This window comes from Chiloscyllium punctatum, chromosome 18 (genome assembly GCF_047496795.1).
Source record: "Chiloscyllium punctatum isolate Juve2018m chromosome 18, sChiPun1.3, whole genome shotgun sequence".
In the NCBI taxonomy this organism is placed as follows: domain Eukaryota; kingdom Metazoa; phylum Chordata; class Chondrichthyes; order Orectolobiformes; family Hemiscylliidae; genus Chiloscyllium; species Chiloscyllium punctatum.
Genome location: NC_092756.1, coordinates 96,984,080 through 96,991,047, shown reverse-complemented (window position 1 = coordinate 96,991,047; position 6,968 = coordinate 96,984,080). Strand labels below are relative to the sequence as shown.

The window sequence follows — 6,968 nt, the reverse complement described above, 5'->3', positions numbered from 1 at the left end:
AGAACTGAGTCAGCAGTGTCTCCTCTGTTGTTGAACTGAGCACATATTGATGTACGTACACCGTTTTCCTCAGCACTATCCAGGCATGCCCATCTCTTGCTGCTCTTTACCGCTATCTCAGCCTGAATTACATAATTAAAGTCCCTCATTATAACTAATTTATGATGTTTGCAACTCTCTGTAATTTCTTTGCAGATGTTTGTTTTCATTCACTTGTGGAATGTGACTGTCACTGACTGGGTCAGCATTTATTGCCCGTCCCTAGTTGCTCTTGAGAAGGTGGGGGTGAGCTGCCTTCTTGACCCACTGCAGTGCATGTGCTGTGGGTAGACCCACAATGCCCTAAGGGAGGAATTTCCAGGATTTTGACCCAGTGACACTGAAGGAACGATGATGTATTTCCAAGTCAGGATGGTGAGTAGCTCAGAGGAGAGCTTGCACATAGTGATGTTTCTGCATGGGGTGTTTGATTTTGAGTTTATTGTCATGTGCACTCAAGTAGAGTGTATAATGAAAAGTGTATAATTGTCACCACACAAGGAGTCATCATAGGTACAAGTACCTGGGTACAGAATCATAAGGACCAAGTAAAAAGAATAAAGTTAAAAGTTAAACATTGCAGTAATTATAGTACAACGTAAAACATACAAAGTAAGTTTAAATGTTGCACATTATTTTCTAATTAAACCTAAGAAGGTCTGTAAAGAAATAAAGCTGGATGTTCAAGCCATTCTTAACCAGCGGGACCACACTTCAAGGAATCACCTTGAGGTCGGAGGTCCATGCTGAAGCCACCCTGGGCCAAGAGACTGCCCATCCCAGGCCGAGAGATTGCCTCACTGGGTCAAATGACCACCCACATTGGGCAAAGAGACCGCTACACCAGGCCGAGAGTTTGGTTCACTGGGTCTGTGCTGAGTACATGGCTACAAGTCTGTGGCTGGGAGAAGAAAGAAGAGAGAAGAAAGAAAAGAAACCCCAAAAGACAAGAAATAAAGGAAAGGAAACAGACTCAGCAGATGAGCTCTATATGATGTGTCCTACTCCGCTGCCATTTTGAATTGACCTGCCCTTGTCCTTCTGAATAGAAGTGGTCACGGGTTTAGAAGGTCTTGTCTGAGGAGCTATAGTGAGTTTTTTTTAATTTCAAAAATATACTTTATTCATAAAATTATTTTGATATCTATACAATTGGTGATGCCATTCATATGTGAACATTGCATTTCTTTACATACAGAGATTGGAATTAATCATTCGTATAAACAAGTCTGTACATTGACTATCCGGCTCTTCTGCTGAGGCATCAGAGGAGCCCAATTACTAAATGGGCCCCCTGTTCTTTTTAGGCAGGCAGATGTTACACGGTAGTCTTTCCCCACCGCGCCTTGGCGGCAGCTGCCCCAAGCTTCAGCTCATCCCTCAACACGTAGACCTGGACCTTGGAATGTGCCAGTCTGCAACACTCAGTCGGGGTCAACTCCTTCAGCTGGAAGACCAACAGGTTTTGGGAAGACCAAAGAGCATCTTTCTTTGAGTTATTGATCCTCCAGGCACAGTTGATGTTCGTCTCGGTGTGCGTCCCGGGAACAGGCCGTAGAGCACGGAGTCCTGCGTCACGGCGCTGCTCGGGACAAACCTCGACAAACACCACTGCATTCCTCTCCAGACTTCCTCTGCATAGGCACATTCCAGAAGGAGGTGTGTGACAGTCTCATCCCCCCCCGCAGCCACTTCGAGGGCAGTGTGCGGTGCGGCAGAGAGTCCGGGTGTGCATAAAGGATCTCACAGGCAGAGCCCTTCTCACCACCAGCCAAGCCACGTCTTGGTGCTTGTTGGAAAGTTCTGGCGATGAGGCATTCTGCCAAATGACTTTGACAGTCTGCTCAGGGAACCGCTCGACAGGATCCGCCCTCTCCTTTTCCAGAAGAGTCTCGAGGACACTATGTGCTGACCACTTCTTGATGGACTTGTGGTCAAAGGTGTTTTTCTTCATAAACATCTCCATGAAGGACAGGTGATACGGAACGGTCCACCTACTCGGAGTGTTCCGCGGCAGCGAGGCCAGGCCCATCCTTCGCAACACCAGGGACAGGTAGAACCTCAGTACGTAGTGACACTCAGTGTTTGTGTACCGGGGATCCACGCACAGCTTGAGTTGTGCCATCAGGATGAGGGTGGCATTGGACGTGCTTTTTTCCCCGTTGCCCTGATCTTTGTACATTATGCCCCTTCGGACCCGGTCCATCTTTGATCTCCATATAAAATGGAAGATGCCTGGGTGACTGCGGTGGCACAGGTTCTGGGAATATGCTAGACCCATGCCACATATAACAACACTCACACCTGATGACCAGATTTTTTCCCACGATGGAGAGTGACCGTTGCTCCCATCTGCCCAGTTTCTGCCTCACTTTGCTGATACGCTCCTCCCAAGACTTGGCGCATGCCCCAGCCCCCCCGAACCAAATACCCAGCACCTTCAGGTGGTCAGTCCTGACGGTGAAGGGGATAGAGGATTGGTCGGCCCAGTTCCCGAAGAGCATGGCCTCACTCTTGCCTCGGTTTACCTTGGCCCCCGAGGCCCGTTTGAACTGGTCACATATGCACATGAGTCTGTGCACGGACAGTGGATCTGAGCAGAAAACAGCGACGTCATCCATGTACAGGGAGGCCTTAACCTGTAGGCCCCCGCTGCCAGGAATAGTCACCCCTCTCAGGCTCGCATCCTTCCTGATGGACTTGGCAAATGGCTCTATGCAGCACACAAACAAGGCAGGAGAGAGAGGGCAGCCCTGCCTGACTCCAGATCTGACTGGGAAGCTATCTGATTCCCACCCATTGATTGAGACTGCACTGACAATGTTGGTGTAGAGCAGTTGGATCCAATTGCAGATTCCCTCCCCAAAGCCCATTTTGGAGAGAACATCTCTCATACACGTTTGTGATATCCTGTCAAAGGCTTTTTCCTGGTCCAGGCTGATCTGGCAGGTGTCCACCCCCCTGTCCTGCACGTAGGCGATCGTATCCCTGAGGAGTGCGAGACTCTCAGAGATCTTCCTGCCCGGTACAGCACAGGTTTGGTCAGGGTGAATCACCGACCCCAGAGCAGTCCTGACCCGGTTGGCGATTACCTTTGACAACATTTTGTAATCTACGTTTAATAGTGAGATTGTTCTCAAATTTCTAATTTCCTCCCTCTCCCCCTTCCTCTTGTAGATGAGGGTGATGATGCCTTTCCTCATGGATTCACTCATGGTACCTGCCCGAAGCATACTGACATACACCTCCAGCAGGTCCTGGCCAATCAAGTCCCACAGTGTGGAATAGAGCTCGACCGGTAAGTTGTCGCTTCTGGGAGTTTTATTCTTTTCGAAGGACTCAAGGGTCTTGGTCAGCTCATCCAGGCATAGCGGCTGATCCAGCCTCTCCCGTGTTCTGTCGTCTAGGACCTCCGTGATAGAGGACAGGAACGACTGGGAGGCCACATTGTCGGTCAGCTTCACGTCATACAGACTGGCGTAGAAGGATTTACTGATCCTCATGACGTCAGCCTGAGATGACATTACCGAGCCATCTTCTTCCTTCAGGCTGCTGAGCACGGAGTTCTCTTTGTGCTCCTTCTAGAAGAAAAAACGTGAGCATATCTCGTCCTGCTCCACCGAGCGGACCCTGGACCGGAAGATTATCTTGGAGGCCTCCGAGGCAAAGAGCGAGGCTTGCTGGCCCTTCACCTCCTTGAGATCCTCCGTGACATCGACCCCCATCGTCTGCAGCAGGAGCAGGTTCTGCATACTTTCCTGGAGCTGGGACAGTTTTCCCCGCCTCTCTCACGCCTCCTGAACACCTTTGAGGATGAAGAACCTCTTGATGTTCCCTTTTACTGTGTCCCACCAGTCTGCTAGGGACTCAAAGAGGGGCTTCACGGTTCTCCAACCTGCGTAGTCCCTCTTGAGCTCCTCAATGTTTCCCGGGGTCAACAGCTTTGTGTTCATCTTCCACATTCCCTTACCAGCCCGCTGCTTGTCCTGTAGGTGACAGTTGGCCAGCAGGAGGCAGTGGTCAGAGAAGAACACCGGCTTGATGACACACTGCTGCTGCTGAGTGTTGGTGGTGGAGGGAGTTGGTGTTTGTTCCACCACATCCTTCCCACTTCTACACCAAACAATGTAATTGCACCCTTTTGGTTCCTCAACTTCAACTAAATTGACTCTGTCATTGAACTCTCTGGAATATGCTGTTTCTGCAGAAAATCTCACAGGCACGAACAATGCCCAGTAAGACAATTGATCACTTTCAGAAACAGTGCAGAAGTAGGACATGGTCAAGCAAATCTGTTAAAGGGATAGAACAGCCTACAATATGACAAAAGCTCAAGGTATCTCTGGGGAAACCATTTAATCCAGATTTTGACAAGAAGACAATTATGTCAATGACATCTCACTAATTTAAAAGTTGATGCAGGGGCGAGTGTATATTATCAGATAGTGCACCTTGAAGGGGACTAATATACTGGCAGTGAGATTTGCTAGAGCTGCTCGGGAGGATTTAAACTCGTAAGGTGTGGGGGGGGGGGGGGGGGAGGCGGGGGAATGGATGTGGCACCCAGGGGTATAGTGAGGAAAGAGATCAATCTGAGACTGGTACAATTGAGAACAGAAGCGAGTCAAACAGTCAGGGCAGACAGGGACAAAACAGAGAACAAGGTAGGACTGAAAAATTTAACACCATTTACTTCAAGGCAAAGGGTCTAACAGGGAAGGCAGATGAACTCAAGGCATGGTTAGGAACATGGGACTGAGATATCATAGCAATTACAGAAACATGGCTCAGAGATGGACAGGACAGGAAGCTTAATGTTCCAAGATACAAATGCTACAGGAAGGACAGAAAGGGAGGCGAGAGAGGAGGGGGAGTGGCGTTTTTGATAAGGGATAGCATTACAGCTGTACTGAGGGAGGATATTCCCAGAAATACATCCAGGGAAGTTAATTAGGTGGAACTGAGAAATAAGAAAGGGATGGTCACCTTATGAGGATTGTATTGTAGACGCCTAATAGTCAGCGGGAAATTGAGAAACAAATTTGTTAGGAGATCTCAGTTATCTGTAAGAATAATAGGGTGGTCATGGTAGGGGATTTTAACTTTCCAAACATAGACTGGGACTGCCATAGTGTTAAGACTTTAGATGGAAAGGAATTTGTTAAGTGGGTACAAGAAAATTTTCTGATTTTCTTTGTGGATGCACCTACTAGAGAAGGTGCAAAACTTGACCTACTCTTGGGAAATAAGTCAGGGCAAGTGACTGAGGTGTCAGTGGGGGAGCACTTTGGGGCCAGCGACCATAATTCTATTCGTTTTAAAATAGTGATGGAAAAGGATAGACCAGATCTAAAAGTTGAAGTTCTAAATTGGAGGAAGGCCAATTTTGACGGTATTAGGCAAGAACTTTCAAAAGCTGATTGTGGGCAGATGTTCGCAGGTAAAGGGACGGCTGGAAAATGGGAAGCCTTCAGAAATGAGATAATGAGAAACCAGAGACAGTATATTATTGTTAGGGTGAAAGGAAAGGTTGGTAGGTAGAGGGAATGCTGGATGACTAAAAAAATTGAGGGTTTGGTTAAGAAAAAGAAGGAAGCATATGTCAGGTATAGACAGGATAGATTGAGTGAATCCTTAGAAGAGTATAAAGGAAATAGGAGTATACTTAAGAGGGAAATCAGGAGGGCAAAAAGGGGACATGAAATAGCTTTGGCAAATACTGTTAAGGAGAATCCAAAAGGTTTTTACAAATACATTAAGGATAAATGGGTAACTAAGGAGAGAATAGGGCCACTCAAAGATCAGCAAGGCAGCCTTTGTGTGGAGACACAGGAGATGGGGGAGATACTAAACAAGTATTTTGCATCAGTATTTACTGTGGAAAAGGACATGGAAGATATAGAATGTAGGGAAATAGTTGGTGACATCTTGAAAAATGTCCATATTATGGAGGAGGAAGTGCCGGATGTCTTGAAATGCATAAAAGTGGTTAAATCCCCAGGACCTGATCAGGTGTACCCTATAACTTTGTGGGAAGCTAGGGAAGTGATTGCTGGGCCTCTTGCTGAGATATTTGTATCATCGATAGTCACAGAGGAGGTGCCAGAAGACTGGAGGTTGGCAAACGTGGTTCCACTGTTTAAGAAGGGCGGTAAGGACAAGCCAGGGAACTATTGACCAGTGAGCCTGACATCGGTGGTGGGCAAGTTAGATTAGATTCCCCACAGTGTGGAGACAGGCCCTTCAGCCCAACTAGTCCACACCGACCCTCCAAAGAGAAACCCACCCAGACCCCACTCCCCCTGACTAATGCACCTACCTCCATGGGCAATTTAGCATGACCAATTCACCTAACCTGCACATCTTTGGACTGTGGGAGGAAACCGAAGCACCCGGAGGAAACGCAGACATGGGGAGAATGTGCAAACTCTACACAGACAGTCACCCGAGGCTAGGTTCGAACCTGGGTCCCTGGGGCTGTGAGGCAGCAGTGCTAACCACTGAGTCACCATGCCGCCCCAAAAACTTAGCACATCGCCCAACGTGGGGCTCAAACCCATGACCCTGAGATTAAGAGTCTCATGCTCTACTGACTGAGCTAGCCGGGCACCACACAAAGTTGTTGGAGGGAATCCTGAGAGACAGAATGTACATGTATCTGAAAAGGCAAGGGCTGATCAGGGATAGTCAACACGGCTTTGTGCGTGGGAAATCATGTCTCATAAACTTGATTGAGTTTTTTGAAAAAGCAACAAAAAGAGGATTGATGAGGGCAGAGCAGTAGATGTGATCTATATGGACTTCAGTAAGGCATTCAACAAGGTTCCCCATTGGAGACTTGTGAGCAAGGTTAGATCCCATGGAATATAGGGAGAATGAGCCATTTGGATGCAGAACTGGCTCAAATTAGATTTGTGAATGGACTCTCA

At 47.8% G+C, this 6,968-nt stretch overlaps 1 non-coding gene across 1 annotated transcript; it reads right to left on the bottom strand.

Moving 5' to 3' along the window:
- Positions 1 to 6,574: 6,574 nt before the first annotated feature.
- On the bottom strand, positions 6,575 to 6,647 carry trnak-cuu (transfer RNA lysine (anticodon CUU)). The gene has a single exon. It is a non-coding gene; the product is annotated as a tRNA-Lys (tRNA).
- Positions 6,648 to 6,968: the final 321 nt, after the last annotated feature.